The 18,724-nt window shown below is 40.6% G+C and overlaps 1 protein-coding gene across 20 annotated transcripts in view; it reads left to right on the plus strand.

Annotated features, from left to right (window-relative positions):
* Positions 1 to 18,724, plus strand: part of FOXP1 (forkhead box P1) — a 539,690-nt gene that overhangs the window by 397,542 nt on the left and 123,424 nt on the right. Inside the window, exon 1 of one of the 20 annotated variants that reach the window (XM_080995725.1) lies at positions 12,982 to 13,120. The exons of the other annotated variants lie outside the window; for them this stretch is intronic. The gene's annotated coding sequence lies outside the window, so the exon portion shown is untranslated. Of the gene's footprint in view, positions 1 to 12,981; positions 13,121 to 18,724 lie in introns of those variants that run through there. 20 annotated transcript variants of the gene reach the window in all.

An 18,724-nucleotide genomic window follows, 5' to 3' on the forward strand; every position in this document is an offset into this window, starting at 1 on the left:
CATCATCTGTCTTACTTTAAGCACAGCCTGGCAGAAGGTTACATTCAAATATCTAAAGGGATGTTGCGTGGAAGCTTGTTTTCTCTTGCTCTGGAGGATAGGGCCTGAACCACAAGAAAAGAGATTCTGACTAAACATCAGGAAGAACTTTCTGATGGTAAAAGCTTTTTCCGTAGTGGAGTGGACTCTCTTGGGGAGTTGGTGGACTCTCCTTCCTTGGAGGTTTTTAAGCAGAGGTTGGATGTCCATCTGTCATGGGTGCTTTCGTTGAGATTCCTGCATTGCCTGGGGTTGGACTAGATAACCCTCAGGGTCCTTTCCAACTCTACGATTCTATGAAAATACAGAGCATCACGGCTAGAATGAACCATTATTCTAGGCACGCTCCAGTGTAGTAGCATGTTAGCCAAGGTGGTATGCCTGCTTACATTGCAAGCATATAAGTGTGCCAAGGTGGGACTACTATGCATCTTCTTTCAGCCTCCTTTAAAATTCACATAGCTCAGAACATAGTAGTAGTTCCCTTGTAACATGATAAGAATAGCAGTGGCTCTGTTGCCATTTGCAAATTTGTCTGAGGAGGGCATGGGCGACATTGAATTATTTCCAGGGCCAGATAGAGACACCCTAGGTAAGGAGTTCTGCATATCAGCAAAGGGTTTCAGAGTCCAGGAGATGTACAGATGGTCGCTCTATGCTAAGTCCAACTCTACGTAAAACAATGTGGTAGGAGGGTGACTAAGTCTTAAGATTCTGCAAGCTTTGTCGAAGCGAATCTTTCTAAACTAGAGACGTGCCAAAAGTGCCTCACTGTGTACACACAGTGGGGTGCTTTTGTCCTCCTAAAACTGGATATTTGGGGTTCAGAGGTCACAGTTCAGTGGCAGAGACTCTTTGGCCCTTTCCCCCTGATGTATGGCTATGGCAGCATAAAATTCTAACAAACCTTAGCTGAGACTAACCACAGTTTGTCCAGGTTCAGATATCACAGCAAGTTGTGGTTAGTCTAAAATGGAAGCCAGAGCTTCGGCGCTCTTCCTCACAGGTGCACTGGACAAGGTGGGGTGCGTGGGGGGGAGCATGTTTCTATGTCTTTCTCAACATCTGAACTTGCTGCTTCCTTCCACGCACCTATCTGCCACCCCTCTTCATACAAATACACAATTGGTTTCCATACTAGCATGCACATGTTTGCTGCATTTCAGTTCTCTTGCTAGGATTTCAAACTGTCCCTCTCCCCACCCCCACCCCCAGCTCATATATTGCATGAAGGTGGTGATCCTGTGAAATAGGCCAGTAAGCTCAGCACAGTAAAATAGTAAATTGACCAGTAAAAAAGAAATCAGTAAATGAAGGGAATAGCTATTAACGTGCCAAGCCAAGATATATAATTATATCCTAGGACTTTTCCAAACTATTACATGCTGAAGGTGTAAAGCGATTAAAAGGGAGATTTTTTTTTGCTGGGTAGCAAGATTTACACTCTATTTTTACTCATGTATATTAAGTTGCAAAGCATTTTCTAGAAAATTTAATCATTTGTATTATTACAGCTCCTTATTAGTTTCTGGTAACCAGAGTTTTAGCGTATTCTTCATTAAAAGAAGAAAAAAATGGTTTGAGTAGCCCACCCATCTTCCTGGACATACTGAGAATCCTGAGATGATGGCCTTTGTCTTCCCCATTACTGTGTGGTTTTAACTCACTAAAAAATGTAAAAGTACCCCTGACCATTAGGTCCAGTCGTGGACAACCCTGAGTTTGCGTGTTCCTTTCGCTGTATAGGCTGAGGGAGCCGGCATTTGTCTGCAGACACCTTCCAGGTCATGTGGCCAGTATGACTAAACCACTTCTGGCGAACCAGAGCAGCACACGGAAACGCCGTTTACCTTCCCGCCGGAGCGGTAGCCATTTATCTACTTGTACTTGACGTGCTTTCGAACTGCTAGGTGGGCAGGAGCTGGGACTGAACAACGGGAGCTCACCCCATCGTGGGGATTTGAACTGCCAACCTTCCGATTGACAAGCCCTAGGCTCTGTGGTTTAGACCACAGCAACTGTCTCAGATGGCAGATACTGGGCAGGGGGGTATCAGCAGCCTCCTGGCTGTTCCTCCAAAGCCATTTCCCTCTGTTGGAGGGCACAGCTGTGGGTGCCAGACAGCCTGTCCTGGGCCTCTGAACTACCACATTGCTCTCATGTGATGGAGAACACTGGTGTGGTGAGTTTCTGTATGTGGAGGGGTCCCATCCTGCCTCAGTCATCATAATGTCTTGGGCCAGCCCTGGATATAATGTTAAAAGCTGGTTTCTTACACTTACAGCAGAGCTTTCCAAACTGCATGTCGCGACCTGTTCGTGTGTCAGCTGCAGTGTGTCTCAGGAACGCTCCCCATGCTCCTCCCGGGGCTGGAAAAGGGTTAGTTTAACCTCCGGTTTACAAGTAAAACTGAATTGCTGCGTCACAAAATGATGCATGTCATGTCCAAAAAGTATGTCACCAACATGAAAAATTTGGAAAGCTCTGACTTACAGTGTCCCTCTTTTGGAAAAGAGGAGAATCTGACTAGCCCAACCATGAGGTTTGTGCATTGTTGTGTTTTACGTAGGGATGACTGGAGATGATGTAACTGCAGAAAAGTTCTCCTATGTATTAGAGGACTATAAGGAAGTAATTTTATTCACTGCCATCAATGTGTTGTCTTTTGTGGAAAACTTGTTCCAAAGAATTTCTTAGAAAATATGATAACTATCAAGAGGTAGCCATAGCTAACCTTAGAACTATTATCTTGGAGAAATCCCATGAAAGTTAGTGGTGTTATCCTCATTACTACTGTAGAGTAAGAAAATTTGGGGTTATGAAGCTATATTTCTTTGTCTTCCGTTGCTGTATTGATTTTTAGATACAGTACACGGGGAGCTGTTGTGACACCCATTAACTTATACGTAAATGAATACTGACGTCTCAAGGCACTACTTCAGAAATTCCTCTCTTGTTGTGTGTCATGAGTAACTCTAGTGCAGTCCTATATCTTACACTGTGTAGTCCTTACCTCACCTCACAAGCTGCATCACAGAACATCTATTTATGAAACAATGCAAACTATCATTTTCTTTCATTTAGAAAGCTTTAATGTTCTGTCTTCTCTTTGCATTTACAAAGGTGTGGAAGCGTTTTTATGACTGTATATTTTTAAGCTTTTTTTTTTAATGCTGGAGGTGAATTTGAACTGCAAGTCAGCTAAATATACTGTATCACGAAACCTTGGGGACCACTGAAATGAGAACAGTGGCCCATTACTGCTAAGAAGGTGTTTTATTGAAAATATGCCGACATACATTCCCAGGAGAGTAAGAAAATACAGCAAGATGCCCAGCAGTTATACAGGTTGTTCTCCTAGACAAGCTAATATATATAGTTTGGCACTTCCATGCTGTGTGCAAGAGAGTCATATAATAGACTAATGCACACTTTTGCATTAAAAGGCCTCATGTTTCCCTGGATAATTTCTTTATCTATTTCTGTTTAACGCGACCACCATTTATACCTTTCACTTATTCGTTAATTACATAAAACATTTTTGTTTCCGCTCGCTGGTTAGATGAGGCAGCTTAGTAAATTTAAGTGCAGTAGCCAGTAGATGGCAGTGTTTGCCAAAATGCTTTCCTCCGATGAAGGGCAGGGACCTTCATGCACATGTGCATATGCATTGGGAATTTGGCTTCCAGCAAAGTTTCTGGTCAACCAACCAGTGTAGGCTACATTTTAAGGAAAGCAAGTTTCTAGACCACAGGATTGCACTTTTTAAAAAACAAAAGGCACAAAGGGCATATTCAGGAGGTATTTTTCATAGGGCTGATTTCACATGCTATCGACTAAGCCAGAAATTCAGGCATCAGTGCCTACAAAAGTCAGGTACAAATCAAGGTGGAATTTTGTTTATGCCGCCTGTGCTGTCCCTATTGGTGCTTTTCCCTACTGTTTCAACTAGCATGGTTTACCATGAGGATTGCTGTGATCCCAACTCACGGTTTGAGGGTCTTTGAGTGCTGATTCATACTAAATAAAATTGCATTAGCAGCATCATATATATATATATCCCACCTCTGCTCCAAGGAACTCAAGGTGGCATACATGTTCCTCCCCATTTTATCCTCACAACAACCCTGTTAGGAAGGTCAGGCTGAGAGACTGATTGGAAGGATCAGGGAAAGGACCCCCACCTACCCCTGGCTATGGGCATGATGAGAGACATTTCGCCCTCTTCACAGCACCTGTAACTCTTCGCAGGCATCTTTTCCACCTACCATTTCCATTTTATAGCACATTGCAATTGGGATTTAAGGAAGGGGGCGAGGGGGGATTGCAAAAACAAATCGAAAAAGCAAGCCTCCCTCCTTGTTCTCCTAAACATATGACTTTAGAAGAGGGGGCAGCATTACTGTGGTCTAAACCACTGAACCTCTTGGGCTTGCCAATCAGAAGGTCGGTGGTTAGAATCCCTGCGGCGGAGTGAGCTCCCGTTGCTCTGTCCCAGCTCCTGCCAACCTAGCAGTTTGAAAGCATGCCAGTGAAAGTAGATAAATAGGTACAGCTGTGGCGGGAAGGTAAACGGCATTTCTGTGGGCTCTGGTTTCTGTCACGGTGTCCCATTGCACCAGAAGCAGTTTAGTTCTGTTGGCCACATGACCTGGAAAGCAAGATGAGCACCGCAACCCCATAGTCACCTTTGACTGGACTTAACCATCCAGGGGTCCTTTACCTTTTTACCTTTATATGTAACCTGGTAGAATTGACCCTTTACCTGAAATTGAAGGATAGAAATATTGACCCGCCTAGACATATTAATGGATTGTGTGAAATTTCTTGCCATTCTTTAAAAGAGGAAAGCTTTGAGAAACTCTGGCTGGGGCTGAGATTCATGGGCATGGCAGGAGGACAGCTCATCCACCCACCTGCCCCAGAAATCAAGTAAATAAATAAAAATACTTAACTGACTGAGCAGTTGCGTCACAGATAACTTGGCTCTGCCCCCTCTAAAATAAATAAAGCCTGCCCCCTCTAAAATAAATCCTGGCTACACCCATGCTGAGATTATCAACAGATTCCCATAACTGCAGTGGTGGTCATCCTTCTGGAGTTCTGGGACCATACAGGGAAAGATAGAGGTCAGATGAGATTCAAAGAGAAAGAATTAAGTAGTCAATAGGCAAGATACCCCCGCAAACTTAGAAAAGGCCCTGGGAAAGGCTGTGAAGTGTGGGTAGGTCAGCAGCAGCAGCAGATGATGATGATGATCATAGGGCCATGGCTAGTGCTAGAAATGCAGAGGGACGTAAGACACCCAGGAGGCAGGGAGAGCTGAGGAATGGTATTTGTAGAAGGCTGGGTGTGCATGGAACCTGTGCCTTTCTCCCCTCAAAGAGCTTTATACTTCTGATGCTCTTAAGCAGTCACCAGACTATTCAGGAGTACCCTTTCCACCGGACACTAGCGGAGTAGCTCAGATATGCTCGCTTTCCCAAACAATTTATGTGGCTGAGGGTATGGGGTGCTAAAAAAGCAGCTGCACAAACCGATGTGCATTATAATGGTGGGCTCATGCCCCTGTGTTGACTAGTTGTATGGCTGTGGATGGGGATGCTCATCAGAATGCGCATCCCATTGAGGGGAGTGTTGTTCTGACAATATTGTGACGACTTGGGGTCATAAGCGGTACAGGGTTTCCTACAGTGTCAGCGCTCAGATGCACGTTCTACCTCTTTTCTTGTTCATCCTCTCTGCCTAGTTTTGCTGGACTTTGCATCTAGCTGCCAATTTCTTTTCTGGCTCAAAATAAATTAGATTGAATCAGAACATAAGGAAAGCTCAGTATAATGGTGCACCAGAGGAACAACAGCATTCCACACCAGAAATCAATCCTTGTGGATTACTATGACCTTCCTAGGAGTCAGCTCGTGAGGGTGGATGTCCTACTGGAGCCTCAAGAGCCTCATGGCTTTATGAGATGGATGAGGTGAGGTAACCTGGCTGAGAAGTTCCTTTTGTGGCCGTGCACAATTTTAATCCTTCACCTAGGTCACCACACTGCCTAATGCCAGCACTGATAGTGATTTCATCATAACAATTAGGCTCATCCTTCTATATGATAAAAATGCTACCACATTTATATGTAACTGACTGCATTCAGTTCAAGCATGCATGAAATAATTTTCTCCCTACAGCAAATCGTTGGATCAGAACCTCTTGGTATAAAAATGCATCAATTTTTCTTTCTGATGGAAACTAAAGTTACAATTTATTAAGCAAGAAGAAAGCAGTTAATTAAGATCAGTCAAATACAAAAGATGGGGCAAAAATGTTCCAATCGTTATTTATAAAAAGATGTCAGGTGCAATTATATATAAAATAGTATTTATTTGATTCATTATTAATAACTGTATGCTTTGAGAAAAACAATAATTTTTTCTGAAGCTTCTTCCAGAGCTCTTGTACTATCATCTTCATCACTCACCTGAATGTTGACACTTCCTGCTGTGCATATATAAATTAACCAGTAACACTGCCATTATAAAAATGTTGCATTACATTAAGAGAAATGTAAACCACTGTGCAGTAAAAAGAAGAAAAATCTCTGACACCTTTAAGCCAAATGTGCACTGCATATAAATAACAACAACTCCCATCACACTTATTTTAATGATGACTTTATCATAATGTGGACACAAATAAAATTAATATGGAGTTAACTGCTTCAGTGCCCCACGGATGAAGTACCCAGACATGTCAATTATAACCACAGAACCAGGCAAATAGATAGGTAGCAGGGGGATTCTTGTATTACAGCTATCTGTTTCGTTTCTCTTTAGGATGAACAGAGTATATTATTCTTTAGGGTTTTCATTATGACTTGTTTCACCAGAAATGAAATCCCTTGATAAAAGAAGACACAGATCAATAAACAATACCCTCCAGAAGTAATATATGCTACCATTTGCAATCACTGAAATAATTCCATCCTTCCTCTGTAAACAGAAACATTTTAAATCTGTACTTATACTGCAGATTCCTGTGGTGTGCTCATCTGTAGGCTGAATGGTTTGATGTTGTCACCCATTGTATCCTTCATGGACCATGGAGCCACAGTTGTTATGTTAAACCTTGTGCAAATAAAGCATCCAATCTTACATGCCTTCCTCCCTTTTTGATGCTGCTATTTTCTTGATCCATCTCTGTAATCTCAACATGGGAGAAGATTCTGCTCTGGCTTGCAGTCCTGGAATAACTCCGGCAGGTAACAGAGGTGTGTGTCCCTGACTCCATACCTAAAGCTCCCAGCCCTGTGGGAGAAGCCTTAATCCTGCACTCTCTCATGGGTCTGTCCCAGTGACCGCTTTATGTTACAGCTGCATAACAGGTGGCATAACTTTAAATACCACCACCGAGGCAAATAAGGAGAATCCCGGACAGATGCACCCTTCCTCCCCACGCCAGTGGAGAACTGGACCCCAACTTGTTTAGCATCCAATCAGAATATATCACCATAAATGCCCCATACAGGGAACACTGATTTCATGTCTCAAGAGACACAATTTATAACACTACACATCTTTGATTTCATGTATGAAGCAACTCAAAACACATGTTAATGATTGGGTACATCTCAGTTGCTCCTCTGTTTGTTTTTGAAGCTTTCAAAGGCACAGGGCCCCTGCAAGAACAAAAAGGCTGGCAAACTCTTTCCCCTGCCCATTGCAGCTTCTTACGATCACTTCTGTCAATCACTCACCTGCTCCTCCTGGACATGTTTGCCCAGCGGACAGCAGCAATCCTTTTTGATGGGAGGGAGGCAAGCCACCACTCAGCTTTGATACATGGTGGGGAGCTACTAAACGAACATTTCTGGAGAGAGTGGGTAAATGATTGTCAACAGCATCAGTAACCAGCAGCAGAGCAGAGCAGAGTGTGGGGCCCCGTGATGGTGGTAATTCTGAGGTGCTGTGGGGTATCATGGCCATAGGAACACCCTGTACATTATCAATAGTAATCAGAGTAGTTTACATTAATGCAAGCCTGCATTGCTGTCTCTTGCTGAAAAGCAAAACTAGATTGAGCAAACGCAAATTAATAAATCTCATGTTGATCAATTCACCATATTCCTATTTCATTATGACTACCATCTTACATGAATAATATTTACCGGAACATCAGAAAAACTCAATTTGTGAACCCGGGTTACTCATATTCTCATTATCTAAATTATATTTGGGTGGCTTGTGTAGCTTCAAATCTCTCTCTCTCTCTAAATAAGGTGACCTATTAATCTGAATTGTGGCTTATCCAAACATTTAGAATGTCCCCAATGCCATTTGGATGCATGAGGAATCATTGCCTTGCCAAATTACTATTAAGTGTTCCACAACTGTCATCAGTTGTATAAATGTGTTTATGCACTGCATACATATTTTATGTGTGCATGCGTGTTATAATCTATGTGTCATTTATACTATGTATTCAGTTATGTGAATTCTGCCTGAAGATTTGGAAGGAGAGTAAATGGCTCACCCTTTTCCTAAATAGTTGTTGTCTTTCTTATCACTTAGTATCGCTGAATTCCATTAATTTCCAACAAATCTTACAACTGGGGATAATGTCACCCTTGTAGATAATTTTAAGAACACATCACCAAGGTTTTGGAATCAGGTCTGTGTCAGAAATATGGAAACCATGGATCATGTAAACCACTGGATGTGCTGCCTTTGTGCATTCTGATTGTGTCGAGGTATAATCAAGCTACAGAAATTGTATTGTAGACAGTTGGCAATAAAACATGGACTACTTGAAGCTGAGCCTGTGCCGCATTATGAATGCTTACCTGATCCAGTTTTAGAGAATGTTAATTTCACACTCTATTGGGATAAACCTGTAAATAGTACTGACAAAACAGCAGGTTATAATAATCCAAGCAATAAAAATATACACGGCAATTCCTCTTACACGCAAAATGAAAAAAATAAAGAAACCGACAAGAAATCCACTTTACAATAGAAATAGGATGTATGTTGGGACTCACCAGAATGTAGAGGGATCTGCGTCTGTGTATCTGTGTATAATATATCCCCTCCAAAATTAATAGCTATCCCTATCTTTGGAAATACCTTATTAAACACCATTGCCCCAAAACAAAATCAATTATTTGTCATCATTGTCATGCAGCATTCTGTTCCCAATGGTAGCTAGGCAGATGCTTCTATGTAGTGGTACATTATTGTGGTGTCTAGCCCCTGTTGCTTGTCCCCTGTACTTGCTTACTCACAAGTACCCTGCCTTGGAACAGGGAAGTTCCATCTTAGCTACTGTAGCCCATGGTAGACCTACCTTTCCTGAAATCCCTCCCACGTATCTTCCCCACATCTTCCTAAAGCCATATCACACTCCTCACTAGAATCACTGACTTTCAATTACTAAAGTTCAGTGACAAAGTTTCAAAGCTCTGGATATGTGAGTGAAGATGGAGAATGGTGGAGACCAAGTAATAGGTTGGACAGTGGTGGGTGAGGAGAGAGAAAACATGAGTGCCTCAATCCTTGTCTATACATAAAAACCATCTCTTGTCATGGTCTGCCTCCCTCATGACCAATGGATGGAAATGCAAGGGAAACAGTTGATCCTGGACAAGATGAAAGTGATGGATGAGCTTGTTACTATATTTATTTTCAATGTAGAGAGAATATTAGCTATAATTTGAAGCATGGGTGGAAAGCTTTTTTCTCAGTCCCCTCTTTTCTGCCTCCATCTTTCTGCTTCCTTGTCTTTTGACTCATGCTGGTGGCTGGGTGTGTTCTCACTTACAAACTCTTCCTTCTCATGTACAAATTCTCTCAAGTTTATGCTTCACAAAAGATGCCACTATCTTCCCCCCATCAGCAGCACAGCATAGACAACCATTACAAGCACCACAATAGGCAAACAGCACCCAAACCAACCAATCCACCTTGGAACCAAACAAGCCAGCCTCCTTCCTCAGAAAACTCTAGATTCAGCCCCAACTTGCTCTTTTCTGTGTGCATATGCAGGACTGTGGCATCCAGAGAGGCCAAAGCAGACCTGGAGTGACCTTTTCAACACAGTAGTTTCCCCACAATGCTTTAAAATACCCATTGTGTGCATGTGTAAGTAGATGGGTTTTCTATGAAATAAATAGTCCTGGGTAAAGAAATAAAGCCACTTAGCTGTCAAAAATGAAAATTGAAGATGGCCCCTTGGTGAATTTTAGGTGTTGTGATACAAAATAAGGTGAAGGAGGTCACTTAGATAAATTGGGACCATGCTGTTTAAGATTTCTGTTAGCATCACTAGTAAATATAGATTGTAAGTATGCTGGAAATTCCCCTTCTTCAGTTCAAGGATACTGTGGTGTTTGCAAAGAGGAAAGTTCCATTTATGTGTGGTTTGTTCCATTTTCAGGCTCTCATTCTTGATTCCCATATCCTGCCCTAATTGTGCTGCAGTTATTCAGTTGTCCTAAGTCCTGACCTTTGTGTGTATACAAGCGACTCTCAACTTACAAGGGTTCCAGGGATAGAGTATAAAGCTAAAATCGTGTATAGTCAAAACTGCAGTGGTGCAAATGCAGTGGTGGGTGGGATTGCCAAAGTCTTTTTTCCCTAGATGTCCATCCTCTTTTTGCCCTCTTTTTATTTATTTCTTATTTTTTGTCAAATGCACAAAGCTGAATGTGCACAAGTTAAATGCACATAAGTTGTGACATTAAGGTATAATTTCATTTTTGGTTTCCCCATTTCTATCTTCACAACAGTCCTGTGAGGTAGCTTAGTGAACCTTGTGGGTCAACATAGTGCAAGAGGAAGAATAATAGCCTCTGCTCCTGAAATTGAGGTGTGTTGTACCATATGTGTACCGCATTTATTTTAAAATGCATACTGCTAGCTTGTTTGCCACAAGGTAGTTATGTGATCATGAATCTAAGAGGCACAGTTAGCACAGAGTAGCAAAACGGAGATCTGCAAGTGGAAATACTGTGAAAAGCGTTAACTAAATAGCCTCCATCTCCCTCCTTCCCCTCCCAACACCTTTAGGCACTCAAACACCTGCAGCCTCTAAGGATATAAAATAAACAGGTATTATTATTTCACTTTAACCCCCATCATTATTCCCTCTATAATTTTTGTTTAAATAATATGTGCAGTTTGCAAAGAAGGTTGTGCGATATTTACAATCAGATCCCATGTTCTTGATACCCAGATTTATCGTTTGACTTGTGCCTATTGATTTAAAAGCCAGGATCTTTCTCATTCATGAAAGTTCCTTCTGGCAGATTTAAGATCTTGTAAATATTCATAACTGGGGTTGCGGGGGGTCAACTTTTTAGTGACCTGGACAAAACATTCCATTAATTTGTTATCTAATACAAAAACACTTCAAGCAACAGAAAGCAATCCATATCACAAGATCACAAGTTGTCAGTGAGCTGGATCCTTTGTCTTGTGAGCAGCCCCCCACCGTTTGTTGTTTGTTTTCCTTTGCTTTTGTAAATAATGCATATTTGTGACTGCTAATGGTAATTAGCCCATTTAATTTTTTCAGTTATGTGTTAAGGAAATAACTGAAAAAGCTGCAAACTGCACACAGTTCCTTCAATTATATATATTAAAAGTCAGATTGGCCCCTCTTTGTAGATAACATTGAAAAGCAATGAACCAATCTAGTGTTAAATGCCCTTGGTTGAGTGGAAATATATTTATGTTATAGTTTCCATGGATAAAAAACAAAAAAAGAGAGACCAGTATTTTCATTCCGGTTGGATTAATGATTAAGGCAAAATAGTATTTCTTTCTTCTTGGATATTTGACACATTGAGTGATTGTTCTGCATTAATTACACAGAATAATCAAACCAAGTATCGCAAATGTCCCGGCACAGACCAAGTCATCATCTGCTAGCAAGTTCAGAAATATTTGTTTGGCAGCCTTAACAACAGGTTGATAAAACTCTTTTATTTTGAAAATACTGATCTGCGGGATATAACAGATATATTTGTGTATTGTGAGTACATTTTAACATATTATCATTCCCTAGTATGTGATTCATTTCCTTTTGCTTTGTTTAGAAGGGGTGGGTTGCAGTTCCCTACATAGGCAGGGCAAATTGATAATTTGCGCAAACTCTTGTTGGAGAGCTTTTTGTGTTTGTGTGCGAGGAAGAAAATATACACGTACATATATATACAGGCGCATACAAATCCTGTCATGCATAATCAGCACGAGGCAGACAAAACTCCAAAATACTAGAGTTTGGTAAAAGAACAGTAATAATTTTGCATAAGAGGGTGTAAAAGTTACATTCCCCACCCGGAAAGACTGTTTTGCAGCACAAAATCACCCACCCACCCACCTCCTCAGCATGTAATTATCTCTCTTTTGGCCTATCCAATTTGAGCTGATTGTTGTGAAGCCTTTGCGTTAGCTTGCTGCTCTCTAGTGTCATGTAGCCTCTGCCGAACAAAATTGCTCTTTAAAGGTTAGATTGGTAAGATGCTTTCTGTTAGTAAATATCGGGGTTGTTGGTTTGCTTTTTGTTTTGGGAAGGTGAGGTGGGGGATTGGCTTCGGATGGTGGGGTGTGTGTGTGTTTGTGTGGAGGGGAAAAATGAAATAGTTCGGAAGACGTCTTTTGATTAAGAGTAAGTGTGTGCTCTTTGCCCTGCTTTTTAGCGCGCAGATACAAACACAGTCGGGTCAAAGGGTTAACAGCAATTAACTGTAGTTGCGTTGGAGACAAAAGCGTTATTTCACAAAAGCATTATTTCACCTGCTGTCAGAAAAGAGAGAGAGAGAGAGAGAGAGAGAGAGAGAGAGAGAGAGAGAGGAGGCCCATTGTGTAGGGGTGTTTGAACTGATTATGTTTAGAGGCTGGTTGTGATTGGTGGAGAAGGGCGTGGCTGATTGGGTAGTTTTGCATCTTGTCAGCCCAGGAGCACCCTTGTGCGTGCAATCTGTCTGTAACCTGAGGAAGCTAGAGACTGTACAACAAGGCTTTAATAGAAGCTTCATGGCCCAGCACTCTGTTTGTGGTGGTGGCAGCTAAATGGAGTTTGTCAGGTTTGTCAATATGATTGATTTTACGATTTTCTTTTTAAGAGAAAAAACCTTAGTTTATGCACAGTTATAATAATGGTCTTCAATTTTGCAAGGGCTGTTTTCCTATCTCTCCCTCCCTCTCTTTCGTTTTCTTTTTTAAACTTGAAATCTGTCGTTTGCCAACTTCTTGATCAAGAGTTTTATGGAGGTGCTTTAAAAAAACAGACTTTTTTGGGATGGGGTTGGGGGAGAGAAGGAGACAGTGTGCAGGCCTGCTTTTCTCCATATCCAGAAGTTTGGGAAAGATTTGGGAACATTTTTTGAAGGGGGGGAGTGAAAGCAATGCATGCTCTGTTATTTACTACTGTACTGCTCTCTTGTAGCAAGTGCAAAGCTTCGTGAGGAGTTAGATTTAAGAGAATACTGTGTGATTGTGGACAGTTTGCTGAAGATTTTCTAAGAGAATCTACAGAAATATTGTTTCTCTGTTGCTGTCTTCTGCTTTTACTTTTACAGAATTCTTTGCAGTATTTGTGGCTTGGATGTCTTCATAGTATTTTGGGAAAAGGAAAAAGAAAGGGAAGGGGTAAAACTACAGATCTGTAAAATGCTGTGCCAGGCACAGTTGTGTTTGATTTTACTTGCCAGTCAATTTGCCACGTGAAATTAAGTATGGGAAGGTGTTGTTTTTTTTACACCGACTGGTATTAATGTGTTCTGAAGAAATAAGTGTAACTGGATCTAACTGTAACTAAGCTAAGTGTCAGTCCTGCAGTACTGAATTTTTCTGCGAAATGAGATTATTTTTCTAAGGGGTGGTGGTAGTAGGGAGGAGGGAACTGTTAGGAAGTGGGTGGTTAGTTTAGAGCAAAGTGCACATACATGCTTCCTCTTTGAGATTAACTCTTTCATACCTGACATAGTTGAGAGAGGAGAGGAGCTGAGTAGGTCAAATAGGCATTTGTTTGTGGAAAGTTTGCAGAAAGTGTGGATTTAAATGTAAAGCGCTGTTTTAGAAATAGATAGCAGTGTTCTGAAGATGCTGCATTTAAAAAAATAGTGAAGGCAAGCTTCATGAGCAGGAAATACTCTTTGTTCTAAATGAATAAGATTTGTTTCTGAAAAAAAGTTAAAGGGCTGTTGTATAATTATTAAAGTGGCATAAATTGCTGTATTTGTAGGAAACATGGAAATGTCATATATATATATATTTAAAAAAAGTGGGTCTAAATCTTTGAAACGTATAAAAAAATCTGTGTTTAGATAGCAAGATACAAACATAAATGCATGCACATAAGTGCCTTGTAAGCTTATGTAACAGCTCCAGTAGGATTAGTGATATGGGCTATTCACGATCAGGTTCTAAGTAGATTTAATGTAAATACACTTACGTTTCTTGCCCACTTCGAGTTCAGATTGATCAGAATATATATATATATATACACTGAGCAGATACATGTATAGATGGGTGGCTTAAACGTATGAGCACTTTGTGATATATTTTTATCCTTGTAGCAATGTGGGATATTTGTTCTTGAAGCAATCCTGCTCTTCTACTACTGTAGCTTCCCTTCAAGAAACAGATAAACATTCTGTTTTAGGCAGCTTTAAATAATCATACTGCCTTCCCGGTCCTCTCCAAAATTGCATTGATAAGGATGTAAATCTGAAAACAAACCCTGTCCAAACAGTATAGCTGATTTGGCCTAGGATGCGATAGAGCTGAACTGAAAACTGATTGGCCTGACACTTTATAATCAAAGCTGATTTATTGTTCATTAGTAGTGCATTAGCCCTTTCAGGCAAGACAGTTATTTGTGTAGGGGCCTGTCAAACAAAAGACTGCTAGCACCTGTCATTTTTAAACCCTGAGATAAGCAAAAAGATATTAAGATAATGCAAATAGAAATATATGCCTGCAAGAGGTAAACTCTTTGCCTGTGAGCCTCCATTTAAAAATAACATTCTAAAAATTCCAGGCCTGCATTCGTAGCACAGATAAACCTTATTAGGGATAAAAACGCATCCCAGTGAAGAAAAAAGTGATGCTTTTAATTGGGGGGTTTGAAGCTCATTTAGCATGGTGTGCTTCTCAACATATAAAATTGAGACATGACATGCCTTGGGGAAGGGGCCCAGGTTAGAAAGTTTGAAATTAGGAGATTGCCACTGGCATTTACGGATCTGCGATTTTATTTTGGATTTTTCTTTCTTTTTTACTGTGTTTTGTTTTGTTTTGCCCTAAACTATTGCATTAGTTTATATTGTTAACTTCATTTTGGTTGTATATTTCCATCCCTGAGACCTTCCAGTGAAGAGATGGGTGCTATGAATGCTTTTAGTAAATAAATAATGAAATAACGGCTGCTGGCTGATTTAACCTTTCAGATATTTTTCTTGTTGATTTTTATTTGCCAATACAACATAGTTAATTGCCTATATATATATATATATATGCCCATTGCCAGCACACTGTCAGAAATGGACTTGTACCATAAAATGCTGCCTGAACCATCAGGGGTTAATTAAGTGAAAACATGATGACATCACAGCAGAGCTGCGAGAAAGTCAAGATCTATCTCCTGCTGTATTGGGACACATTTCTGCAAATTCCCACTGCCCTCTCATTCTTTCACTCCCACTGCCCCCACCCCCTTCTGCCCCATTACTAAGGAATGATCTCATGACACAAACCAGAAAACAACACAAGCGTCAAAAGAAAACAAAATTAGTCAACTTTTGTCTGCCACCATAGACACAAGGATTAACTTATGTTATTCCAGAGTCGTGGAGAGGAGACTATCTGCATGAGGATATATAGTGCATTGTCTTCTGTGAATTTTTCATTTGACAGGGATTTTGGAGGCTATGATCTTAATTAAATCTCAACTGGCTCAAATAATGCATCTAAAAAGGCATGCAGTGTTGCGTAACCTTGCTGAGTTAGTAAACCATAAATCATCAGAAAGCTTATGATAGGGAGTTATTCTCTCTCTCTCAGGTTTTGTTCGCCATTTGTTAGTTTTGGTTATTTTTTAAAATACACATTGCTTTTTAATCCCAGTCCTCCTACCCTACCCCCTTCCCCCCCCTCTCTCTCACACACACACACCCCCCTGTAATATAAGGAGAATTAGGAGATGCCATGCCCAATAGCATCGGAGTGATGCAATGAAACTGACATGAGATCATAACTTTCTATAGCTTTTCACACAGTTGTCTGCCTGATAGCATGATGCGAACTCTGCCTGCAGTTTTTCAAAATCGGAACATTTTAAGAGGGAAATTTTAGATGATCTGTGCCAGGACAGTTAAATTAGTACTCCATCACACCTATGTACGTCGTCTCTGTTCCTCACTGAAATTCAGGGCTTCCTGAAAATTATTAAGCAGCCTTATAGAAATGGGTAGCATCACCATTATTCAGTTTTAATAGACAATTGCTGAAAAGTGGCCAGGTTTTGTTTTGTTTTGTTTTGTTTTGTTTTGTTTTGTTTTGTTATTATTATTGCAGATGGTCATATACACAGCTGTGCTTCCTCAGGTGTGTTCACAAATAAAACAAAATAGATAACGTGTGTGTCTATGTTGACAGTGAAGGCTATTGATTATATATTGCATACAAAATTGGTATGTTACTGACACAGAGCAAATATGTTAATGCATTAATTCACTTACCTTCTTGAGCAGTCTGCTATTGGGAGTTGTTGCTACCTAGAAATACATAGGGAAAACCCCTTGTTTCTTCCCATTATATTTCTGGTTCTTTTTAATGCTCTGGAAGTATAAATGGGTAGCTGTTTACAGTGCAGCAGGCTGATACTTTGGGGAAGATGCTTGTGAACTCTTAGTCTGGTTCGGAGGTAAGAAAGTCTTGCTGAACTTAAAAGTTTATAAAGTGAAGAGGCAGAGGAAGAGAGGCACAATGTCAACAGCTGTTTTTTTAGCTGACAGAGACACCTTAGTTTTTCTTCGAGGAAATGTTTATTACTTGATAGGTAAGCATTGTGATCTGTTCTCTCACCCCCCCCACCACTGTGCTTGGGGAAAATAAAGAGATAAAGAGTGGGATCCCAGCCTGCCCACCCCCATCCACACCTGCCGTGGCTCGATTGTGGGAAAGTTCTGACACCCGCAGTCTCAACTTGATAGTGTTTGGTAAGAAGCTTGGCCAGCTGTAAGCAGTTTGTTTGTTTTACTGAAAGCAGGGCTGTGTTGCTGGAAATTAGCTTTGCTGTGAAACTCAGGATTCATTTGAAATGCCCTTTATTTTTATAAGGTGTCCCCCCTCCCCCCCCTTTTTGGCCCTAGGTTTATTTATTTGTTTTCAAGAGTTGAGGAGCAGAGGAAGGATGGGAGGGGGGTAACTTACTCATTATCTGTAAAGCTGCCTGATGTGTCTGTTTTTTTTATAAAATGGAATCAAGTAGTTCTATGAAGTACAGTACTGTAGCCTGTTTTTGTTAACCTTTCCAGTGCAGTTTCCTCTCTTGTCCGTATTGTGTTTGATGGGGTGAGGGAGAAATTGCGAAATTTGAATGAACGTTGAACAAGCATCCATTATTGCTAATTATTCTGCGCAGGTTTTTGAGGTGGAGATCCTTTCAGTGGTTTGGTAAGATGTTATATTACCTTTTCTAAAGGAAAAACTTAAGGACATCCAAACAACAATAGCTGATAGCATGTTCTAATTTTTAAGCTCTCTATCTTGCCCTTAAATCTAAAACATCATTGTTCAAATAACTGAGAACAAGGTAAACCAACAACATCAAAAAGGTCGGCTTCTGTGATTTCTCAAGGGCTTGTTATTTTGTACTTTCCAATTCTATTTGATGTCTTGACAAAACAAGATGACACAGGGGAGAATACATTAAATTTTGATCCCCCCCCCACCTCAATATAACCTGTATCAGTAGTGGCAGCTTAATTTTTCACACATTTTTAGGAAAGGTATCCTTTTTATTTTGCACATTTACTCTTAATTGTCACACCCCTTTATGTGAAGAATTTCTTCTAGGGTTTTCCCTGTTTGCTTTCATTTTGCGAAGCATCTTTTTAAAAAAGTGTTTTGACCTTTAACATGCAGAGAGCTTGCTGGTTGGAACGTGTCTTCATTAGAAGTAAAGCAGCGAATAGCAAAATTGTAAAAGGAGCATCTGATATTTTCTCATTACAGATCAGCACAGCCAGTGTAAATTAGATTCTGATGCACAAATGAGGGCACCTGTGATAGGTGTGAAATACAGCACACTTAAGCAAATAAACTTTTACAAGTATTGTAAAGGCTGCAGTTCTGAATAAAGTGACACCCTCTAGATGAGTGTTTAGCAGAACCAGAATCTGAATATATCTTGTCATAATCTGACTGCTTTCTTTGTGTCTGATTAAGAGTAAACTGGTTCAGTAAGTTTGCCATATTTTAATTGCTTATTAATATTACATTAGTCGGTACACATTGCACGTATACCCCCTTCCCCCAACCCATCCACTCCCCAAACCCAGAAGAAAAGACAGAACCACATTTTTAACTCTTAAAAGAGAAGCAGCAGAAAGCAGAGCCACAGGGTAGTGCTGCGAATGATTCTGGTCGTGCTGATTTTGCACTTTCCAATACCTGCTGCAGAA

The sequence above is a fragment of the Podarcis pityusensis genome (genome assembly GCF_964106645.2).
Source record: "Podarcis pityusensis genome assembly, chromosome: 2".
NCBI classification, from domain to species: domain Eukaryota; kingdom Metazoa; phylum Chordata; class Lepidosauria; order Squamata; family Lacertidae; genus Podarcis; species Podarcis pityusensis.